Genomic DNA, 25,906 nt, shown 5'->3' on the forward strand with positions numbered 1-25,906 from the left:
GAATACCAAAACCTGTAATATCTCAGGTAGACAGTATATACCCCTAAGGGGGAGAAAATATCTATTAATTTATATCTCCCCAAGGAAACTTTTTCGGACCACCTCCACTAGCAGAAGCTCAATTAATACCTTTTTAATCTTAAAGGGCCATGGTTTGCATTCTATTTTTAAAATCAAGAAAAAAAATCTGTGTATAGTTTAAATTCTTTGTTAGTCCCCACCTAGCCTCCTTAAAGCTGTAGATGGGTTTGCTTTGTTGCCTTAAAGTATTCTAACTGGATGCTTTCCTCAGTTGTCCTTTTATACATGTTTCGTTCTTAGTTCAAAAGTGAAATGCTTTTGCCCAAGGTTATTAGAATAAAATTGGAGTTCAATTAGTCACTTTGAGACATGGCAACTAAGTGGCTGATCCCTTTTTAATCTTTAACAGGCTCCATTATTCACAAAGGCAAATTGATGCCAGCTTTTAAGGAATCTGAAGCAATGCAAACCACACAGCTTTGAAATATTTAAATATTCTAATTCTCAGGATGAAATATCTTTTTCATACTGATTAGACTCTGAAACTGGTTTTAAATGGAAACTGTGCCAAACAGAGGTTGAAATGCAAATGTATTGCATTTACATCAACGTAAAGGGTCTTGATTCATTTTAATTTTATCTCTTTGCAAGCTGCATATGCATAATGTCATCTTGCTGTTCAGTCTTAACCTCCTCTATCTACATATCAAAATATACAACGGAGAGAGAATTTCTTTTTCTCCCCGAGGAAAATCAGTGGGAGCTGAAAAGACAGGTAATTTACCTAGGTCTTATCCTGAATATTTGGCTCTAATTTCAGGTGGTTGAGGCGCTGATTAACCCTCTTTTCCTAAATTCAAAGCAAGACACTGTGCTTCAGCTGAGTTCACCTGCAGATTTTGTTTATGGTTTGGAGCTATTTTTTGAAATATATTTCATCTCTTTATTCCTTTCCTCTTCATGTTCCTGTTCTCCACTCCCTCTCTCCCAGCTGCAAGGATTTGCCCTCTAAGAGAGTGGGGGTGGGAGGAAACACGGGATGGAGGCAAAGCAGGGAGCATGAGCCGGAGAATGCCAGGATCCGGCTTCGGGATTGGTTGGCTGCTGCCTGATGGATAGACGAGGGAGGAGTGAAGTCTTCAGTCTGTTCTGACGGAGCCGAAGTACAGAAACCATATTTACAGGTAAGAGCAAAAAAGAAAAAAAATCTTTTTCTTCAAAACAGAATGCTTCTCAGTGCCTATTGAGACAATTTTATGATGCGAAAATTATTCTGAAGACCTTTCCTGCAAGTGTGTCCCATTCATTGCTTAAGGAGGCTTTGCAATGAGCTGGGGTTTTTCTCCCTGCCACACCATTAGCTGATAAAAACACCAGAGGCATGTCTTACCCCGGATAACTTTCTAGGAAAGTGTGATTGAAGCAAAATTAATAGATAAAATGAGTCACCGTGTGTCTTTTTTTGTTTCTATTCAAGTTTACGTGATTGGGAATGAAAGGAAAGATGAGGAAAGCCTAGGAAATTCCACAGGTTCTGAGAAAATGGAGCTTTCTCTGAATAGACGACATAAAATTTCATGTGGTGTCTTTTAATGTTTACAATACAGTAAATGGTTTAGGAAAATAATTTTTGCCGGTTGTAGGCTCTTCCAGTGCTGAATTAGAAGGAATGGTTCGTATGCATTTAAGGTCTTTTATTTAACTTACTCCTCTTGATAAATCTCATGCTATTGAGTAGTTGTATCATTTCATTTTGTAAATTGTAAACTTATGTGATGATAAAACAACTATATTTAGCAACATGCATAGGGTTGTTTTCATTTAAAAAGCTCAGAAACCTGTTTATGAAGGATTAAACATTGCTGTAAAAAATAGCATCTTAATAGGAAATTTCATTGGCAGTTTCATTTATCAATCAAATATATCTAGATAAGGGTTCCTTCGCAGCATTTATATTGTTGGTAAGATACCTAGGGTAATAATTTTTTCTTTAACAGCTCAGAAGTTCAGATTTTACTTTACCAGCTGCTTGTATCTCTTAATATTGTCTTTTTTTAGGCAAGAGTTCTAAATGTGTAGACTACATGACACACAGGAAGAAGAAGAAAAATAATTTTATTACAAGTCATTTAATTATATAGTTAGTCTAAGTCAGAAATATTGGGTGGTTAAGGGAGGAAGGACCTCATTAAGATCAAGCTTCTTTTAAGAGATATTGCTCTTGACTTAGGCACATTGGCGATCAATTAAGACTTGTTGATTATAATAAAATAAAAGTCTTTCACTGATTTAAATTATATGTTCAAGTACTTTTAAAATACTTCCTTTGAATGAATCACAAACTAACAATGAATATGTATAATATATGAGAATTTTTTTGATCTGGTTTTTGCTTTTTTTAATCTGAGAAATGGATTTTGTTTTTTTAATGACAAAAGCACAACAGTTCTTGAAAAATTAAAAATAAAGGGGGAGAAAAACTACTGGATGTTGGGAAAAGATCATCTAAATGAATGGAGAACTATCTTAAATTTCCTACACACACTGAATATAGCTAATAATATGTTTACATGCTTACCTTACGTCCTATTGATCCAAGCAAATACACTTGCATGGTTTATTTTGAACTCTGTGGTTTTCAAAAATTAGTTTATGATACTGAAGTATTGCCATGTTTCTAATTATTGATAGAATCTTCTGATCTTGGTTTTTAAAACAAAATGATGCTACAAATTTATCTCTCCCTAGATTGGAATTTAAGGTGATATATACGACCAGATAGTCACCTCCTGAAATGTATTAGAAAAAATAAATCAAGGCAGTTGTATTTTTTGGAAATTATAAATTCCGAGTAAAGCTACCTCCAGGAATGAAGGGGAATTGATGAAAATTAGAGAGCAGAGTTCCACATGGTTTTAAATTATTCTGTTTCCTTGGAAACCAGCTGCTGCAGATGCATTTTGCTTTCTTTGGCTAAAAATATCATCCTTTTAATAATCGCAAAGGGAAAGGTTCTGAATAAAACCAGAGTATATTGTTGCTGCTTTTTATAATTTCCTTAATGGTTCACATATTTTGGATGAAAAGTAGATAAACCCTTTCTCAATCAGCATTTCCTATCATCCACTGGCAGACGTCTGCATGAGGCGTCTGCATGAGACGTCTCCAGTAGATAACTATGGTAGCTTTTACTGCAGAGACTACAGGAAAAAGAGAGTGTGTGTTTGGGTGGGGGGTGGCTGTGTGTTGGGGTGGGGGGAGTGTGTGTGTTGGGGGGCAGTGTATGTGTGCGCGCGCACACTGGAGTGGAGGCAAGAGAAAAAAAAGAAGCATGAAAGAAAACAGTTAAGAGCTTCCTGTCCAAGTGAAGGATGGAAATAAAGCAAATGAAAACCATGTAAGGCTGTTCTGTGGGAGATGGCAAATGCAATACCATTTGTTTTTTCCTTTAGAGCATTTCTTAGATTCAAATATAGGTTTTTATATGTTATGTGTTTATATGTTATGTATGTTCCTGTTGCATAATACTTTCCTTTTTCTCTTTATGTTTGTAGTGGTTAGTAGTATACTGAATGAGACAATAAAACTAAGAAACATATTTTGATGCATCAGTCATTTCAATCATAGAAAGCTTGAGATCTATGCTCAGGCTATGGGCAGTGAAGAGGATCAAATTTATATTTAGACAGATGAAGACTTTTAAACTTAGTGTTCTTACTGTTTCTGTAATACAGTAATTTCCTTACTTTTGTAGTCTAATATATAAAAAATTAAACATCATAACAACCTAAAAACCATTTAAATATTAACATATGTATCTGAAATTTAAAAGGAATTATTATAAATATACATATATTCTTTTTGTTTTATTTGAAGCCTTTTGCATTACTTGGAAATAAAATTTCATTCTATGTGACCTTTTTTTAATAAGAAGTAAAAATCAGAATTATCATATTTTGCCCTAGGCAATTTCCTAAGTTAAAACATTGTCATTATAATTTTTTTTTTCTCCTGGCTAATTGTTGAGAGGGAAAAATCATCAAAAAGCTGTTATATCTTTCCTATTATTTTATTATAATTCAGGTAAGATTCCTATTTTCTCTTTTATTTCTCATTTAAATGTTTTTGACATATAATACTTAGTTTTCATAATATTAACCTTAGTCTATTAGATTCATTAGTCATACAGTAAATAAAGTACCACATGCTTGAAATATATTTTAATATATTTAATATTTAGCCATTACATTACTTAAATTAATTTGGTACATCAGAACATTATTTTTCACAAAGAGGATAATGGGAGGTGTTTAGTTTTCATCAGTTAACACGAGCAAAGCACTTCAGAGGCAACACGTTCAGCGTAAAGACAGAAGACATTAACGAGCACACTGACAAAGCAGATGGATGAGGAGATGGGTCATGCAACCTATGCAGATAACCCTTATTTCAGGCACGATCGAAGTTATGAAGTGCATTTCAGGTTGCTGAAAATAACGCATTGCATAGGCTCACTCTCAGTTACAGATAATTTTAAAATTCCATTTGTTAGTAATGCCTCTACTGCTCTGTGGTTCATTATCTACAGAAAGAAGCTTGCCAGATTCATAGGTAAGTTTACTTGAATCTCTGAAGTCTCACAAAATGTCTTCAGAAGATGAAATATCAATAGCTGCCCCTATAATGTAGGTAGACAACTTTATACCTGTCATGGAAAGATGCTAGTTTGGCAAATAACCCCCCATCACTGGGAATGGAAGGGTGGGATTGAAAAGAAATGGAAGTTACACGGGGATGAGAAAGCTTGGTCCAGTTTCAACATTCAAATTGTGCTAGGTACTCAGGTAATTCAAGCAGGTGAGCAATTGCTTCCACCTTTGTACTATGGTAATCCATAACCCAAAAATATTGATCAGAAGTTAGTTTTGACTTAGTATATATTTAATGCCTGATAATATAACATAGGGCTTATTTAGGTACGGAAAGGGGGTTGATCCAAAGCAGCATCATTACTCTTTAATTACCACTTTGAACATCAAAAAGTAAGAACTGGATTTGATAAACTAATGATCACATTTGGATGTTTCGCATACTCAGTGAATCAGTTGGGCAGATCATCTGATTTTGTCAGTCAGTTGTTCAGATCTCAGTTGTTATAATGGATGAAATAGTTTGACCTGAAAATTGCTGGATGTGCATATTCTGAGAATACAGACTCAACGTAACTTTTCAAGCATTTAGTTCAAGATTATGATGACCTTGATAAATGTCAGTGCTAATTCTAAGAATAACACTAGCAAGAAAACCACTTGACAGGAGCTCAACTTTGACATTCCTTTTAATCTTATGGCTAAGAGATGAATAGAACCTATGTGATTTATTTCCAAAGACATTCTACTTTAGTTAGATCAAGTGCTTAATGCACTAACTTGCAATACAACAACAAAAGGTGATATACACGTTTCAATATTTCTCCTGACTCACATGCACCTTTGTACATAAACCACAAATCACCAGGTAAAAGTAGTTCTTATGTGAATTTATGTATCTTTAAAGAATATTGACTATAAAATCCTTTAGCAAATACTCATTTGATTTTCATATATTCTCTTTGGATATTTTAGTCTTCTGTTACCTTAGAAACATGGGACTGGCCTGTAGAGATAGTTTCTTCCTGGATTGCTCGTTTTACCTATGAAGAAAGAAAGGCACAGAGGGGGATTCCCACAGTGATTTTTTAGTAAGAAACTGAGCAGTTGCTTATGCAAAATAACAACAGCCGAACACTGTGTGTTTGTATTAAATATTGGATATAATGCATTAAATACTGGATGCAAGAAAAGCATCCAGTTTAGAACTTTGGAAAAGGCAAAAAAGCATGGTGTGGCCAGATGGTCCACAAAGCATTATGGCACAGGAATTTTAGAGTTGCACAGAACTCTCCACTTTAGACCTGCCCCTGGTATCCTTTTACTGATCTCTTTGACTTACTGTCACAGTCTCCTTGACTTTTTGTGAGCTTGCTGTCATGGTAAAAATGCATTTTAGTTTTGTTTTCTAGTAAGTGTTGATACAGTTAGTTGCTGTCATGTTGTGGATACATCACAATATATTTAATAAGTGAAACAAATAATTTCCCAAACAGGATTCCTGAATGCATTTACAAAGATTTCCTTTTCTATCCCAGGTTAAGCTAGCCACAGAAAATCAATATCTGTCATCAGGTATGACTCTGGTACTCCTGGTTGTGATGCTGTCAGCATATTAAGCCAGAAAGAGTCTAGAAAAGGTTTTCAGACATTATTTAGAAAAAAAAAATCTTGTTTTGCTTTCTCAAAATTCCTTTCTGGTCACTCATAAAACTCATAATTAAAGCTTGGGATGGTTAACCTACTGTTATACCTAAATCAGTAAGGACCCCAAGTGGACTCTCCCATGCTCACAATGAAGTCCTCTAGGGCTCAGTGTCAGATGGGAAACTGAACTTGGGGACTCCCCTCTTCAGCTTATTGTTCAGAGGTCACCATTCAACTTCTGTGCAGAGCCAATGAAAACAGCCCAGAACTACCTTGGGCTTGTCCTGCACTTCCTGGCTTCTTGATGTGGTCACGACAGCCACTTTTTTGATCTCTCCATACATTTTTATTCAATTATCTTAACTACAATTCTTGGCGGTTGGGGTGTCCTTTGTCTCTAGCAACAACATCTAATATGATGTCTGATACATACTATGTGCCCCTAAATTGTTTTGCCAACTGCCTAAGGGAATAATCGTGTCAGATAGTCATCTTACCCTTTTCTTGTATCCTCCCAGCGACAGACATGCATTCCATTCTGAGATAGTACCTTCCTTCCATGGGCTTCTCCGTTAATGCTTTTGAATGTAACAATGTCCATGTCCTGTAAATGTCGTTAAGTCATGAAAAATTATGTACTGCAGACAGTTTATTGTGCAAACTCCATTTGAGCTCACCTACTCTAACAGGGGATTTCATCTGCATACGTTCTGTATCTCACGACTCCCTGCACTGTGCCGTTCATTATCTGTTACTGTTTTTGATACACACACATACACGTCGTCAACATCATCATATATTAAGGGAATGGATTAAATGTAAATTAACACAATTAATTATACTTTTGTATTAATATGCAATAAACATTAAATAATATTCACATAAGAAAATGTAGTGACATGTATTTTACCAATCTCTGAGTGTTCTCATATGTATACTCATTCAATTATTCTTCACTCTCTTGAGTTAAATTGTTCAGCAACATCTGATTAAAAATAGAATTACTCAGCGATATTTTTCTTCTGCTCTGGACTGTCTTTCTGCCATTTATGTTGTGTTCTGGTGAACAAGTCTAAGCCATAATGCTTGACAAGTGACAATGTTGACTTAGCTACAAAGAAATCGAGGTTGCATGCTGAGAGTTGATATATCCATTTTTTTTTATTTATTTATGATAGCCACAGAGAGAGAGCGAGGCAGAGACACAGGCAGAGGGAGAAGCAGGCTCCATGCACGGGGAGCCCGATGTGGGATTCGATCCTGGGTCTCCAGAATCGCGCCCTGGGCCAAAGGCAGGCGCCAAACCGCTGTGCCACCCAGGGATCCGGATATATCCATTTTACTGGGGTTTAATATGTCTCGAGGTAAAGGTTGGCAGATAATATAACATTAGTAGAAGTCCTATAGTCTACCACAGCAAGGTAGAACTGACCAAAAAGAAAAAAAAATGCCCTGATGTGATGTCTAGGAGTTTAAAGAGAAATAGTGGTTCCTAATATACCCTACTGTGCTCATTTATGTGATAACTGTACTGTGGTGTACATATATACCCCTTAAATGGATGATTTAGTCAGCCAGTCAACATGCCTGTTTCTAGAAATGCGTACTTTGAGCTTACAGGGTACTTTAACTTTGGCTTGCCTATTAGATTTTAGGTAGTACGGCATAATAATTGATAGGATGCATAATGAACTTTGCAGTCAGGTCAACTGTAGTTTATCTCTTACAGATACCATCTTACTGCCTCTGTAAATTTGGACAAGTGACTTAAGCTATCTGAGCTTCTGTTTCCCTTTCCATAAAATTTGCTTATCAACCTGGGTGATATTGTAAAGACTGATAGATACACTTCTCTCCACAGAATTTGGAACATAATATGGAATTGTATGTAATTTTCATTTGTTATTGCTAGTCATCCTTTTCTTTTCCTTTTTTTTTTAAAGATTTATTTATTCATTCATTCATTCATTCATTTGAGACACAGAGAGAGAGAGAGGCAGAGACACAGGCAGAGGGAGAAGCAGGCTCCATGCAGGGAGCCTGACATGGGACTTGATCCCAGGTCTCCAGGATCACACCCTGGGCTGAAGGCGGCTAAACTGCTGAGCCACCCGGGCTGCCCCATTAGTCATCCTTTTCTGTTTAGAAGCTAAGAATGGAAAGCAGGAATGGCAGAAAGGAGCCAAACAATCCCCAGGGCTTTTAATGGCCTCCTAAGTATTATTCTTCATTAAAGGATTAGAAAACTCATAAAATTCCCCTTGATTGGCAAGTTTTTCTACTTTTCCATATTAACTGCAATTAAATCATTGGATATCAGTTAGTCAAGTTAGTATAGTAGGAGATGGTATTTTTTCCATATTTTCATAATGGTGAAACCAAATCCTAGAATCAGTGACAATTAGCAATGGTAGGACTTTCAAAATATCAAACTGGTAAAACATTTTCAAAGTTCGGAAAAATGTTATTGAATATCCCATGAAAAAAAATTCTGTGTTACATTTCCACGAATCTGGACAAAATTTAAACAACACCAATTTCTGTATAGCTTTTATTATACTAATGCAGTGAGATTCTTCAAAAAGGGTTTATAGTATTAAGAGTTTTCAAGACTTATTTGATCATAGACCCCCCTTTCCAACACGAAACTGCATCCATTAAAATTCTTTGAGCCAAGTTTGGTATATGCTACATTAATCATTTTTAAGACAGACGTACATCTATAATCTCCTGAAGAATCTATAACTCAAAGGTTAAAGCATGGTATATGTTTTAACAATTTTTTCAATATGAAAATAGTTCCAATGTTTTCAATATAAAAACATTTCTGAAATTACTCCATGAAATGCATATTCTTCATACTAGTAATATATTCAAAGTGTATATTCTCTTTCCCCCCATAGTTTGTTTTTAAATTTCTACAAAGTAGCATGTGCACTTATGTTTCAAAATATTTGCTGTCACAAAGGAGCCTTATGTCCAAAATACATAAGTAATGTACATTCTAAGCTTCATGTTGCTCAGTGATAACAAGGAAACAATAATACTCATTTCAGAGTCATTATAGGTGCAAATGAGATAACACATTCACAGAATTTAATTTCTGGCACCAAGTAGGGACTCAGTAACATTATTATGATCTACTTATTTAAAAGAAAAGCAATTTATTAATTAAGAAAAAAAACAGAACATAATGGACAGTATGAAGAAATCCCAAGGAATTCTGATTTAAATTCTAAGAAGACACTTGGATGTAAAAAGTGTTCATGACCTATTTCTTCTGTAAAGGTAATGTAAAAATACCAGAATCACAAACTGGAGTGTGCTCCTTATATCTATAATAAAATGTCTCTAAACACAAACCCGATGAACACTTTACTGGGGAAAAAGGATGTTAAGTAATTTAGACAAATGCACACAACATGCAAACACACAGCAACCATTAAGAATGGAAGGAAAGCCTATGGGAAAAAATAGTCCTAACTAACAAATATTCAGAGAAAACCAATTTCAAGCAGTAAGATAACATCAAAAGTCAAAAAAGAGTGTGGTGATTAAAACTATGATTACAAGTGCCAAAACGCTTGGGTTCGAATGCTTCCTCTAAGACTAATTAACTCTATGACCTTCGCCTAGTCACCTCCTTTCTATATGCTTTGGTTTTTCTTTGGAAAATGTTATTAATAATAATGTCTACTTCATATATGTGCATTGAGGATTAAATCAGATGATGTTATATTAGTTTTTTATTACTCTGTAACAAATTACCACAAATTTAGCAACTTAAAACAAGGCTCATTTATTAGCGTACAGGTCAGAAGTCCTGCACTGTGCGGCTCAGTTCTTTGCTCAGGATCTCTCAAACTGAAAACCAAGGTGTCAGTTTGGCTGAGTTCTTGCCTGATAACTGTGGGAGGTGGAAATCTACTTCCCAGCTCCTCCTTTTTGGCAGAATCAGCTCCTTTTGGTTATAAGACTGGGATCCCTGTTTGCTGCTTGCTGTGGCTGGAGCTGCTTTCAGAGCTCCTGGAGGCACATCCCATGTCACAAGGACCCCTTCTATCTTCAAAGTCAACTATAGGAAATCTTATTTTGAATCCTTCTCACCCTTTATTTCTCACCTGTAGATTTAAAGGGTTCATGTGATCAGATCAGGCCCAACTAGATAATCTCTTATCAGGTCACTGAAATGAGACCTTAAGTATGTATGCAAAATCCCTTTGCCCTATAATGTGAACGTAGTCACAGGAGTGGTATCTCACTATATTTGCAATCCTGGGGATATACACGGTATGCACACTAGGGGATAGAGATGCCACCTTAGAATCCAGTCTAATATATATGTGGGATGCTAAGATACATACAGTAATTACTCTAGGTGTGTAGCTCTTATTCTTAGAATATCTGAAAAACTCAGATTTAAAAAATTTTTTTAAACATTTATTTATTAGGGAGAGAGAGAGAGAGAGAGAGTACACACTCAAGTGGAGGAAGGCAAAGGGGGAGAATATCTAAGCAAACCCTTCTGAGTACAGAGCCCAACACGGGACTGGAGCCTGACACGGGGCTCAATCTCATGACCCACAAGGTCAGAACCTGAGCCTAAACCAGGAGTCAGATGTTTGACTGAGCCACCCAGGCACCCCAAAACTCATGGATATTTAAAAAAAATAACAACGTGGGGGATCCCTGGGTGGCTCAGTGGTTTAGTGCTGCCTTCAGCCCAGGGAGTGATCCTGGAGACCTGGGATCGAGTCCCAAGTCGGGCTCCCTGTGTAGAGCCTGCTCCTCCCTCTGCCTGTGTCTCTGCTTCTCTCTCTCTCTCTCTCTCTGTCTCTCATGAATAGATGAATAAATAAATCTTAAAATAAAAATAAGTAAAAAATAAAAAATAGCAATGCCACAGCGATGGCAAGGGTGTGGAAAAATGATACCCCAATGCACCATTGAAGAAAAAGATTGGTGAAAGCTCTCTGCCAGGTAATTTAACGATGTGTATTGAAAGCTCACTACTTCCACTTCTAGGGCTTTGTTGTAAAGATATAATCAGAGATATAGACCAAGGTATGTGAAAGAAATGTTAATTATCCTTGATTTATAATATTAAACATTTAAAAAGAAGCCAAGCATTTCCCTTTAGAATTTTGGTTAAATTTTATGGCATAGCTATTCAGGGAAATGCTATTAGCTAGCCTTAAGCACAAAAGTAAAAATCAAATAAAACAAAAACACATAGGTTTTGAAAAACATTGAATGAGAAGATCTTCATGATATAGGCAGAAAATTATAGGTTACACAATTGCATATTGGTGTTAATCAACTCACACTTTTTCCTGGAATGTTAGGTGCCTTTTGGCTAGACATGGTCACTTGACAAGGAAGGCAACATACCCTGACAAGCCTCCTCTGATTGCTGTAGGTAAGAGTAGGTTTCAAGAGACTTCTTCGAGAGTCTCAGCATCCTTCCTAGAGTTTGAAGGTAGGCTTTTGGCAAGATGGGGTCACTTAACAAGGAAGGGCACATACTCACATGTCCATATGGCCATGTCCATCAATCAAAACAACAAGGGCATCCTCATAAGAAGACTTTACATCATCTCTTCTCCATTTTGTGTGTGTATGCGCATGTGCTGTTGACGTTCATTCAACGTCTCAAAATGCAAATAATGTGGTCTGGTCGCTCATGGCTCAATTACACTCTCAGCCAAGATTTTAGAGAATGGTTTTGTTTTGTTTTAGCTATAATGCAAGACATCTGCAATACATAATGCATACCAATGGCAGAGGTAGAAGTTAACGATTATGAGGAAAGCACCAAATTTTTAAGCAACTGGCTTCCCTCTTTTCATCATACCATGATTCTTAATGGTTCTTGGGACTCTATATTTTTAAAGATATCCTCTGGAAATGTCAATGATTAGCCTAGTTTAAATCCTCTGCAGGACGTATCACTGCTTTCCCGTACCTGGAGGCAAATTAGTGGTGACAGTAACAGCGCAGAGTGCTTTTTTTTTTCTCCTAAGCTTTTTCCAGCTTCAGCCTCTCAGATCTTAAATTTCAAAGTAACAGATGTGTTTTTCATTGGGGATCCAGATTATCACCACAAATTCAGATTAAAGAAATTCTTCTCTGTTCCCTCTCAGCACAAAGGTTCCATAATCTTTGGAACTAGCATTTACTAGACTCTACAGGCCAAGGTAGTTTCTCCTACCTTGTGCTCTCTACGACTAAATCCTTGACAAAAATCAATACCCAGATGTCTCAAGTCACTGCATTGTCCATTTCTCCTTTGGGGATTTCCCTCTCTCCTTCCCAGCATCTTCTCTTTTGCCCTACTTTGCCTCCATATTCCCAGGATCATTCATTCATTTCTAGTCACCTTTATTCTGCCTCCATCTCAAGCTCCAGCGATCTATCCCACTCTTATTCTGTTTTTTCCCAGTTAACCTCAGTAATTAACCAAAGCCTATAGTTGTATCCTAGCTCTGTAGGAACTGTCCTTATTGTAGGGGAAGTAAAAAGAACATAAAAATGCATTTAAATGGTTGTGGAGTTTTACTATTTAGATATTTGGGCTGTCTGATATTAGAGTTATCTAATCAAAAAACCAACCATTAGGTATTTTGTTCTGTAAAACTTGCCTAATAACAACAAATACTTACATTTTAAGGAAGATCCATGTAAGTTCTAAACTATTATGTTAAAAAAATTTCCATTTGTAGAAAGGTCAGTGTACCCAACATTCCTAGTAGTTCTAACCTCAAAATGGCAAATTATATTTTTACCTTTACATTTTTTTTAGTGATGTGTCTTGACTGTTACTTCTCATTACATCATAAGTTGAACATAAAAATAACTTACAATTTTCTTCTCTTAAATGCTAAAAATCTCTTGCCTTTTGAGCATCTGGATTTGTTTAAAAGTATTAAGCTGTTGTTTCAAATATTTTAAAAATCTGACTATTCTATTTGACAGGTATGCAAATTGTAACTATTTTCATATTAGAAGCAGTATCAAGAAAATTATATTATTCTATATACTTCTCAAAAGGAATTATTGGATATAGGGTCAGTAATAACATAGTATTCCCATTAGGCAGATCAAGAAAACCAAGGGAAAGAAAGAAAGGAAGAAAGGAAGAAAGGAAACTAGCCAGCCTAAGAAAACTTTGTTTTTTTGAACCTTGGAAACACAAGACCTTTTTAGGGGACCCTGAAGTAGAATTATAAAAAATACGTGACTTGTAAAAAATACACAAAAGATAGTGCAATCTTTTGGATGCTTGTAAATTTTAATTAAGTCATCTGTATGTCCTATTTGCTAACATTTTCATCCAGCCACATACTCTCAAGTCGGTATTCTGTCATGGGGTGACTTAATATTGTTTAAGAGTACTTCCACTTGGCTATGTAGATGGGAAAGACTCATGCAAGGACATTTATAACTTTCTTTGGTCTTCCTTCCCACTTCTAACTGCAGAAATCTGAATGGAGGAATATCTTTAATCTCTCACAATTTAGCTTCTCCTGCATGATCTCATGTCTGTTGCCATGGAAATAATTGTAGTATTGCAATTTTAGTACTACAACCAGAGCACACTCCAGTGGAATCAGATTGGCAGACACAATCTGTGGGATGAAATCTCTCTCTTTCAACAAGTGTCTGTTACACTTTGGGACATTTTTTCCAACTATCTCTTTTTCTGTGTGTATTTCTTCTGCTGTCTAGGTATACAGTCCAATCTCTCTTCAATGACTTTGTCCAAGATTCTAGGGCCTCCAACCCACCAAATCCAAAAGCACCAAACTCAAAAGCACAAACATGAGTAAATCCATATAAATTATTTCTATTGATTTCATATCAGTCAAGGAAAAACTTCCAAATAGTTTCCTATAACTAATAAACTTCAGTTTTATCAACATTAAAAAAAATGCATCAACAGCTTTCAGTCTTTAGGAGTTTTTCTGTAATTCTTCTAATACCTCTGTACATCACTTGAAGATAAGACAGTCTCTTCAGCCAAATACTGAATGGTTATATTAGGTCACCAAGTGGCTTTTTGAGCTGGAGACTGTCTGACTTTTAAAGATATCCAGAGTCCTATAATCCCTGCAGTAGCAGGTGGTGGTTGTATGTTTGACTTTTAAAGTCTTAAATAAATAACTTTAGAAAGGATGATGAATAAAATAGTTAACTCTTTGCCTCTATTTTTCCATGAATAATGGTCATTGTCCATTTATTCCCTCTTTTCTGTCAAACTAATATATTCCTTTAGAGTGATAAAAGAGAGCTTACTTTTTTATTTTTAATTTTATTCGCCCAAGCAAGATCATAAAGTGGTACCATTGTATCTGAATTGGTCCTATTTGAAACCTAGCAGATAAGATGGCCACTGTCATAAAATAATTGGTAAATCTCAAGACAGAGATGGTTCTAGATAAAATTAAGTAAATCATATTGTTTTGGGAATCACTTTGATTCCCTCCCCCTTTTAACCTCCTTCTAAATTCTTTCCCCTGAAAAGAAACTATGACCTCTCCAGGCCTCTGACCAGTCAGGTTTTCTAACTTTAACTGCTCATCTGAGTCACTAAGTCCTCTCTAGGTATGTTCCTTAATTCTAGACCTTTCCTTTTTCCCATGAAATCTGTCATTCTTTTACCATATGCCCTGTGTTTTCTTGTGAAATAATAGGCTAATGGGAACACCTTTAAAAATGTAAGTTAGATTTTATCACTCCACAATTTAAGCTCTGTGGTGGTTTCCATCTCCTATTGAGTAATGGCCAAAGTCCTCCCAGGTGCTACACAAGCTAGCCCTCATATCTGTCTAACCTGATTACCCACTGTGCCCTGCCCAAGACCTTGTCCCACGCCATTGTTTTGGCCTGGAATGCTTTTCCCCCAGATGTCAAAATTGCTGGCCCCCTTCCCTCCTCCATGTCTTCATTCTATCCTTCCTCGCTGTGACATTAGCTCTCCCATCAATTAAAAATGGAATGTTCTCTATCAGCCAACCTTGTAGTCACTATACCATTTAACTGCTTGTTTTTCTCCATAACATTGATCTCCATATGACATATTGTATTTAATTTATCTGTTTATTATTTGTTTATCTCTTGCTCTAGCAATACCCAGTAAATAAGCACCATAGGAGAGAGGAATATTTTTCCTGAGCTGTTATTTTATGATCTTAAATGACAGTCACTAGTTCCTGATAGAAGCATCTATTGAGATGTTCTAAATAAACAAATAATGAATAACCTCTAAACTAAGGGCAACAAACAAACAAATCTCATTTCTATAGAATGGCATAAATGACTAAATGAGGATTCACTTTCTTAACAATTCGAACTGAGGTATACAGAAAGAATGAGCCAACTACTGTTCAGAGTTGAGACTTGTAAGATACAATGAAGTGGAGGCAGATCAGTCAAAAGCCAAAGCCATGTGTCAGTCGGGGATACAAGAAATCAGAAAACACAGGCAGAGGAAGCCAGTCAGCAGAAAGACTTGGACCAAATATATTCCAAGGAAATGTAGCTGCCGCAACAGAAGGAGACTATGAAGTCAATGAGAGGCACAAGGAGGGTAGCCAGTCCCAAAGTCCATACCTTTCTACGAAAGTCACTCTAGTTAGACTTGTTCCATATTACCAAAAGGCATAGATAGGCCTGCCATACTGAGATATAATGGCTTAAGATGTTACCTTTCCTTGGTTGCTTGTATTGCGCAATGTCTTCTGTAAAATCAGTTTGTTCCTCCGGCTGATATTTTCTAGCAAAGGCAATTCAGGTATTGTGGTGGGTGACTAGAGAAGACACTGTTTTGATTTCTCACTCTGTTAGCCCCTCTGAGTCACATATCTGAACCATTCTTCGTCTTTCTTGTAGAGCCAGTCCAAGCTGGGCTTCAAATTACAGTGTAATCTAAAAACTGACCCTTTAATGTTATAAACAAGATTAATAAGGGAAAGGGGGATGGGGAATGGAAAATGTAACAGTGTAAAAGCCTGCTTCTGAACGTGAGTGGGACATTGGCCAAGTGTTAGAGCAACTTCAGCTTGGAAACCCCGGGCTAAAATGACCTGGACCTGAGTAGCAGCATCCCCACTCTGGCTGGGTGTGTATCTCTACTTCACCACAGTTCATTCTGCTTACTACCGGCTCTTTGGTTGTGAAACCATTTCTTATAGTGTCTATGCTATCCTAGTGATGTGGGCTGGCTGTGTGAGGTTTGAGGACCCAGGGGGTCCCGCAGGACCAGCCATGTGGGTCCTTGGCTTTGCATAGGAATAGAAATCAAACATGCACCGAGAGGAAGAGAGAGCAGAGTTTATGTAGAGAGAGAGCAGATACAGGGAGAGCATCTGGGAGACTTGAAAAGGAAAGAAGAGTGAATCTCATCATTGCTTGGGGTCTGGGGGTGTTATTGAGGATTGTGGTCTGGTGCACATGTCTTCTCGGCATCCCGGAACAAAGACAAGTGTTTGGGTGTCCTCCATGGGTCACTTATGCCCCAGAGCCAGGGGTCTTGGAAAACCCTGCCCGGTCACTCCTTAGATGTTATCTACTGTGCTGGAAGACTCCAGAGAAGTCATTAACTCTTTGACCTTTGCAAGGAATACATACATGATCTGTTCTATAAGGCATGTGGAGATATATATCCTAGCTGGAATGGAAGCGGGAAAAGGAGCAAAGAAAGGAGTTTTTCTTGGATTCTCTTTCATTTTCCTATCTTAGTAGGGTAAAGGAGTCTTTCTTGATACCTTTGTTACAAATAACAGTAGACAAAAAAGAAGACTGAGATGACTTTATGATTTTATTACATCTGACCTTCTTCACTCATTGAGGTTACCTGCCACTGGAGGGACCACTAATCATTGTAACAGTTACTCTGGAGCTATGAAGAAATTATTACTCTCAGAGGTTTAATGATTCATCTAAATTGACATGAACAAATTTTTTAAATACATCAGGCTACCTCTGACTGGCTTGCACTGACCATGCTGATACAGAGAGTGAGATTAACATTTTATCCAGTAAAAGATTTAGGGACTGTGGTTTACCCTGCATAAAATCTATTCAGCCAACCTCCTTGGCATAGGACTCAAGTATCCCCTGTAGCTCTGCTGAATTGACTAGAAACATGATAAAGCATCTAAATTCTGCAGGTATAGCCAGCCATTCCTAGCAACCAATTTGATTTTTGACGGACAAAGAGCCCCAGGAAAGTAGATGCCTTTGTACCCGAGAAAAAAAGAAATCCCAAGCAAGATAGACATGCCCTAATCAGTATGCTCTGGGTATGACAGCATGCAAGTGAGTGATCTATTTTGTTCTGAACTCTAGCTCTGTCAATGACAGTACACGATTTACTAGAACAAATCAAATAAGTGTAATGGACTCCTGTTTTGACGTTTCAAAACATTGAACCATATTTCCTTATGCAGGGCTCTGATTCCACATTCTTAATTCTGGCTTTTTCTTCTAAAATGCTATTGTCAGAAATGAGAATGCAAATAAAAGTGAATCAGGGTAGAGTGATTTTCAACGCTTTAAAGCATTATGGGAAGAATAATTTCTGCATGGGTATGATAATGTGGTAGATGTGGCTCAAAAAATCACAGCCTCAAAAAAACGATTTGGAGACTTGGACTATGCCATGGTCAAATGTTTCAGTGCTTCGTTGCTCCCGTTCCTGTTACAGGTACATGTGACAGCGCCGCAGCTATGAGTGGAATTTTAAAGAGGAAGTTTGAAGAAGTTGACGGCTCCTCACCCTGCTCCTCTGTGCAGGAATCAGATGATGAAGTTTTTAGCTGTGACGGTGCTGACAGTGTTGATAGTGTCAATCTGTCCACTTGTAATCTTTTCACTGGTGAGTGTCTGAAGCTATATTTCAGGCTCTACTCTAAATTGGGTTGTATGGTCGATTCCTGGAGTTGCTATCTTTATCCACTACCTTGTATCTGCTCCAAGTTTTTCATCATATCAGACATATTTGCAAAACGTGATATCATTTTGGTTAATTAAATCTCAGTAGCATTCTTCTGTTCATCTCTATGGAGTGTGAGAGGCAGAAATCAGTCCAACTGAAGGTAAGCAATTGAAAATGATTTCATATGTGCCTTCAGCTCTCTGAAATCCATCTTTTCAAAACCTGATCAATTGAGCTTTTTCAAACTTCTAATGATACTGGTCAATGCGTTATGGAATTACCAGTGCTCGGCACAACACATTTATTTCCTAGGTGAGAAAATGATGTTTACTTTTAAAAGAATGCTGCTCTGAAATCAAAGCCTTGAAAGCCCTCAGCTTCTATCATTGTTTGAACACTGCTAACCCTCAGACTTGAGGCCCGGTTCATGCAGCGGATTAAGTGCAGCTTTCCGCATGTATATGCCTTTCCTAAGAAGTTAATGTGAACATCATTAGTGTGGGATGTTCTAACTTAAAATTCCAGCCATTCCAAACCACCTTCCCTGTAACTGATGCACATGTAACTGATTTTGGAATAGGTGAATCTTTCCCAACATCTCTGTGTCTATTCAATCCATCATTAGGGAAAGAGGGACCTCTAAATTATTTTTATTTATTTATATATTTTAAGATATTCTTTTTAAAATTATTTTACTTATTTATTCATGAGAGACACACAGAGAGGGACAGAGACACAGGCTGAGGGAGAAGGAGCCTCTCTGCAGGGAGCCTGATGCGGGACTCAATCCCGGGACCCCAGGATCACGGGGGTGCCCCTGAGCCACCCGGATGCCCCTCTAAATCAGTTTTAGAAGTTAATCATACAAAGCAAAACTAAATAAGGTCAAAGAAAGGTCCATGGGATGATGGATATCTACTTCTTTCTGGAACTCCAATTCATAAATAAAGGTAAAAATCATCCAACACAAAAGAGAGGTCTTGTATTTTACTTTTCCATCGTGGTTTTTTTCCTGTAATATTTTTCTGAGGCATTTGTGTTTGGGGATTTTTAACTTACCGAAACAACCTTTTTTTTTTTTTTTTAATTTTTCGAAACAACCTTTTAAATTCACACTGATGTTCATGCAGTGTGGCTCTGCAACCCCTGAAACCCCCCATTTTTAACAGTCTTTCCTCCACTCCCAAGAATTCAAAAGTTTGTTTGATATTCATGAATTCTCCTTCGTCTCTGTTAGGAGCATTTAGAATAAAAATAGGAATAATTTTATAAGAATGTTTATTTAGCCTCTGTGTCATTTACCTCTTGACCAAAGCCGAACTTACTTTTACAGTCTTATGGGAAGTATACAAAGTGAGGAGGAGATAAAGGAACCCTTAGGAGAAGGAAGGGAGAAAGCAACAGCTGTTTTGAGAATGGGATTTCCTAGTTACACAGAAAAGTTACTGTCAGTCAGTGGGTTTGGGGGGATAGGTTTGTTTGAGATTTATCTATACAGCCTTTCACCCCTCCCCGTAGGTGACTGTAGCCCTATGGAGGGCACATACTTTGCTGTTACTCACGGTGCTGAAGAGTACTGAGCTTTGGATGATGCTTAGACTTCTTTATTGAGTGAATGGATTACATTTAGATAATTCTTTTTTTTTCTTTTTATAATAGTTCTCTTTTTTTTTGACAATAAACATTGTACATATTTGAGGTGTACAGCATGATGTTGTGATATATGTATACATCGTGAAATGATCAGCACAATCAAGCTAATTCGTATTTCCATCACCTCACATAGTTACAGTTTTCATTGGTGGTGGGGAGAACACTTGAGATCTACCGTCCTGGCAAATTTCAAGTATACAATACATTATTTTTATAATTTCAGACAATTTTTAAGAGCCAGAGAGGATGAATCTACTGGATGTCTTAATCCTTAGTGTATATTTAAATTCAAGACCCTCAGGGACACTATTAAATACCTTGCCTGTGTACCTTGGAGAGCTCTCCTCCTCCAAACCCCAGAACACTGCAGGAGCTGCCTAGAATTTTTCAACTTTTTCCTTTTAGCCACTCCTGAAAAACATCATCAATCTAGACTCTATTTCTTTGAGTCTTCATCCAGTGCAGCAATTTTCACATGCCTGTGTTGATTTTTTTTTTTAAACCTTCAGCATGCTTTCAACCTCCCTGGTGTCTATGTCTCTCCTAAAGTTACAAATTGACTCTCTCCTGGAAAAATCAATTGTAGGACTCTCTATGCAAGATACCTATTGATTTCTATAGCTTGTGAGTTCACAAAGTACCTATAATGTTCATTTAAACACCATCAGGTCTTACAATTGTGGCTCAAGATGCTTTCCAGATGAAAGTGATGTTCTGGTGGCTTAGAGTAGTTTGAAAAATTATAGGTCAGGCACTTGTTATGAGTGCCTGAACACCCTGGAAAAGAAAAAGTCTGAGTGGAGAGTGGTTTTATTTGGATAAAACAAACTGCTTGATAACTATTTTGATATCTGTTCACAACTTTTCTGTTTCATCATCATTGTGATGGTCTGTGGAAGAGGAGGCTCCAAGGTGCACAGAGGAGAAGTCAGACTGATAAAGAAAGTAGCTTCAAAGTCTCATTAGCTTTCTTCTAGCACTGTTGTTAATATAATTTTCTTACTGCATTTTCAAAGGGTTTTGAGGGAAACATTTGCTGATGCGACTCTGCAAGGAAATGATATGTATTATTGAACAAGTTGTAATTGAATGTGTGATCAGAACCATGATTTGAGATAAACAATGGGAAGGAGGGTAAGGAGGAATGGATGGAAAATGTGACCTATGAATGGTTTCCTGTTATTGTGAGATATTCTTAGCTTAACCACCAAAATAAAATCTTACTGATTATTTCATAATGTTGGGCAAATGGAAGAAGAAAACTCCTTTTAATTCTTGAGAGAATACAACACTGTATAACAGGATAAGATAAAAACAATAGTAAAGAGTCAACCCTCATTTTGAATGAAAAGAGTGTTAGGACTAGTAGGGCCTTTCAGAACATGTAGACTATTTCTTATTTTTGCAGATTTGGAGATTGAGGTCCAGTGAGAGTAACTAGAGAGGAATCCAAATGTCAGCTCCTGGCAGAGGACTTTAGTGTAGATCCTTAGGATCTACTAGACTTCTACTAGACTTTCTACTAGACTAAAGGTGCTGCTTTCTGGGTCTGTTATATCATTGACTATGAAGTAGGACCCAAATCATCAAAAGAGAGACATTGCCTATATCTTTTGTGCCAGTTCCTCTTAGAAATCAAAAGAGTCTGTCCTTTGGTAAAAGGGCAATTGGCATCTCATCTCTTGTCCTTTTTTTTTTTTTTTCCAATTGGTTTCTAGTGAAAGCGCTTGTATCTTCTGGATGTAATATAGTGCCAGTGATGAGTTTATGAATAAATTCAATGAGCTAAAGAAATAGTGGACAGAGAATTCAATTTGAGTGTGAACGAACACTTTCCCTTCCCCTTTCAGTAAGTAAGTGACAGGGCAGACTGTTAAGACTTTCCTTGTATGTCACTGACATTGATGGAAATATCTTACAGCAAACATGTTGTTTTACATTTACACGAAGGAAATTGGTTTGTCTTGGTGACATAATGCTACTTGTGATAATGTGAAAATGTTACAATGAAAAGAAGATGAGATGAAGTACGCAGTGTGCATCTTTAACAGCAGCTAACAAACAGAGGGTTATTTCATTTACCTTAAAAGTAAAACCTTTGTATGTTCCACTTTTGCCAGAGGGGTGAACGGGCATCCTAGACTCTCTGGAAGAAAAAAAAGATAATGATATCTTTCCATCCCTTGAACTCCAGGACCCTACATTACTTGTTCAATAATTCAAGACTTCAGAAACCCACTTACCTTGCATTTCGATTAGACTCACTTAGTCACAGCTTCTGGCTGAATGCAGTAATTATATTCCATTTTGCTGCCTAGGTACAGAATTGGCTTTTATATTTGCTTGTTTGTTTTAAGCCCTGAAAAACTTAAATTTGGCTTTAAACTTAAAAGCACAATTGGTCTGAATTTCAAATAATTTTTTATATATCACTGTCATAGTGAATCCAGAAAAACCACGCTTTTTGCTTGTGGTTTTAACTCTCTGTTAGCAACCATAAAAAACTGAATGTAAATGTAGTCCTCATGGTGTTAATGGTACTATTTCTCACATCATTCAAGTGATAAAGCCCTAGTAGGATGGGATCCAAAATATATCACAGAAAATCTTTCGATTTCCCACATCTATTATTTACTCAGGATGTCTATAGGTGGAACTGATAGGGTAGCTGTATTTCATAAGAGTACAAGAATTAGAGTTGCTATTAAATATTAAAGACACCATCTTCACATTAGTGATCAGAAAATTTTCATCTGATGTAATTTCTTTACAAATATTTCATAGAGTGTTTGCATGTTTTATAAACCTCTTGATAAGAATCACATCCTTATTTTGGGGTCACCTAGGAATAGTCACAGGCAATAAATAGATGATCGCCCAACTGCAAAATACTGTAGCGTCAAAAATGGATCCAAATGAAATTTATGTGATTAAAATTCTACTAACCATTTTCAAAGCCCCATAATCTTTTGGCTTTGGTTTGAATACCAGAGGTTGACTGGCTTTATACTTGTTTATGATGATGACGATGAAATCATAGTGCCTGAAGCAAATGTCCTTGTGTTTCTCAAAAGATTTTAAAATTCATCATGCAGATTAGGCAATCTGATGCTTTCTGACAGCTCGAGGGAAGTATATTTGTGTGCATGTGAATGCAGAAAAGAATTAAATCTGGTCCTGCTTAAAAAAAAAAAAAAGCCAGTTGGTGCTATTTCTAAATTGGCTGCGATATTTAACCATTTCACTCTGGAAAGTACATGTTTGTACTCTGAAAATGTTCCTTTTTTTTTTTTTTTTTTTGGTCTGAGGAATTTGGGAGTAAACTGGGAATGTTTTAGGGCCACAGAATTGTTGTAGCATATGTCTTATCTGTTCAGCTGCAGTGATCTGGCTTGAACTAGAATAGTTAAATATTTCAAGTTTACTGAATTCATTTGACAGTGGGATTAAGGTTAAAAAGTATAGTTTTTACATGTAATGAAAAAATCAAATAATAAATATAACAAAAGATAAATATTTGATTTTTAGTCAAAGGTCAGCACATCAAAACTGGAAAGACATTTTTAAAAATGCTATTTAATGTTTAGGTTGGAAAGTATACTGAATTAAAATTGAAATGGAAGCTCAGTTTGCTGCGTTTGGTTTTATCTTATCTCACAAGTATAGTAACAGAATAGTAATAAAGATTGATTTATGTAATTTCGAATTCTAGGACTTTGAATGAAATGTTATGAAACTTGATTTACATAATGAACTATTAAATCACTTGAAGATCCTTAATGGATAGCTGCAGTGGTCTTAATTAGCATGACCAAAAAAGCAAACTCTATTAGAACAATTTACAAAGCAACATGAAAGCTAGTGAAGATTGCTAGCCAGAGTGCTAAAAGCATTAGATATTTCTGACTGCAATGCAAGAGTGAGCCCCATTAGTTGTGATATTGTGAAGACCTGAAATGCATGTAATGCTACATATTTTTATGCCATGATTGGATGATAATGTTAGTGGATAGATTGTAAGATGAAAAATGTACATATTTAGTATTAAATTACGTTAATAAAATTACTTTAAAATATTCATGATCAAAGAATATTTAGCATATTTCATCTTAAAATTGCGCTAATGCTTACAACTTCTACATTTAAAAAACCATGTATACTTTAAATCTTAACAATGCCAGGGTTTGCGGTACTTAATTCCATCCCTGAGAAACTTTGGAAGAAATAATGACTCTTAATTTTAAACATTGTTAATTTTTCTAATATAGCCTGTCCTATTTCACAATTTCTCCAGAGACGTTGCCCACTATTTTCTTATTTTGTCAGATCTGACTTTCTGCTGTTTACTGTTTCTATGACAACTGTCATTTTAGCTTGGAGAGAGTAGTACCTATTTTAGATATATTTACGTTTTCAGAAACACATACACACACATGTTTTAAGAATTTTTTACTTACCGAAATAATTGATCATTAAGCTGGCAATTGCCATGGTCATTAATCAATACCTTTTAAATGTTATGCTAACTAAGATCTTGGCTACATTAAGACGTATATATCTTACATTTGAACTAGATTTTTAAAAAATATATGCATAAAGCTAGAGAGACTGCAAAAGAAAATCTAAGAAGTAATCTTGACTTAAGTAATTTATGGATACTAATAAAGAAGTGTATATACCTAGAAATTCCCCTCAATATGAGGTAAATAAAAGTTTGATGAAAAATTTTAAGATGAATGGAATCCAAAAAGGGTAAATGCAGCCTAAGTAAGTATTGTTATATTTTAAATGACATTTTTTAAAAAAGAGTTTATTTATTCATTCATGAGAGTCACAGACTGAGAGAGAGGCAGAGATACACAGGCAGAGGGAGAAGCAGGCTTCATGTAGGAAGCCCAATGTGGGACTCAATTCCGGGACCCCAGGATCATGCGCTGAGCCAAAGGCAGATGCTCAACCCCTGAGCCACCCAGGTGCCCCATGACTTAAAAAAAAAAAAACATTCACTAGCTTTGTAGCCAGAATATGAAAAATGGTTGAAATTTATCATTACAATTATTTTAAACTCCTTGGTGGTAAGGGCTGCATCCTATATTTGCCCCACATTGCTTAATGGTAATTATCACAACAAGCTTTAATTTGCCAGATGCTGTGCTATGCTAGATGCTTTAAAAAAATTGTTTTATTTCATTCTCATGCTAGATCTTAAATTTACTTTTGATTGGCATATTCATTCTTTTTCTTGAAAAAGGATATACTTAATTGATCAAATGATTGTCAACTTGAACATGATGAGAGTCAACTGAAATAGATTAACTGTAGAGAAATTAAGATTTGGGGCTACAATTGGGGTTACCTTCAACAGGTGCAGACTCATAGGAAAAAATGTTTTTAAATCAAATGTTCATGAAATTTCCAATTTATGCACACACTATTGCCAGTAAAGTGAAATCACTCTCCAACTCCCCCTGCATAGTTTTACCAACCTTTAAATTTATTCATTAAGTCTGGGACACCTGGATGACTCAGAGGTTGAGCATCTGCCTTTGGCTCCAGACGTGATCCCGAGTCTGGGGATCGAGTCCTACATTGGACTCTGCGAGGAGCCTGCTTCTCTGTCTGCCTAGGTCTCTGACTCTCTCTGTGTCTCTGACAAATAAATAAATATAAACCTTAAAAAAAGTTTATTCATTAAGTCAGAATATTCTAAAATTAGAACATTGAAATATTTTGAATCAATATATTTTACATTTACTTATTACTTTCAGAAGCTAAGTGTATAAAACTTACAGCTTTAAGGATGATTTTTGCAGTATTTTTTCTTACGGTGAAAAATTGCACAGACTCTGTATGGTTAAATAATCAGTGGAAAACCCCTAGAGTCTATTACTATGTGGTCAATAAAAACAGTTGAGCAAATGTCTTTATTGATGTAAAATATCTTCACATTAATAAATAAGTTTGTAAAATTATACTACATTTTCATGCCATTTGTAAA

The 25,906-nt window shown here is 36.3% G+C and overlaps 1 protein-coding gene across 2 annotated transcripts in view; it reads left to right on the forward strand.

Moving 5' to 3' along the window:
* Window positions 1–873: 873 nt before the first annotated feature.
* The window catches only part of CSRNP3 (cysteine and serine rich nuclear protein 3), a 189,354-nt gene continuing 164,321 nt past the window's right edge, over window positions 874–25,906 (forward strand). The window contains exons 1-2 of one of the 2 annotated variants that reach the window (XM_072751810.1): window positions 874–1,205; window positions 18,025–18,195. The gene's annotated coding sequence lies outside the window, so the exon portion shown is untranslated. The remainder of the gene's footprint in view (window positions 1,206–18,024; window positions 18,196–25,906) is intronic. The other variant, XM_025994290.2, reaches the window with a different exon arrangement.

This window comes from Vulpes vulpes, chromosome 3, assembly GCF_048418805.1.
Source record: "Vulpes vulpes isolate BD-2025 chromosome 3, VulVul3, whole genome shotgun sequence".
Taxonomy (NCBI): Eukaryota; Metazoa; Chordata; class Mammalia; order Carnivora; family Canidae; genus Vulpes; species Vulpes vulpes.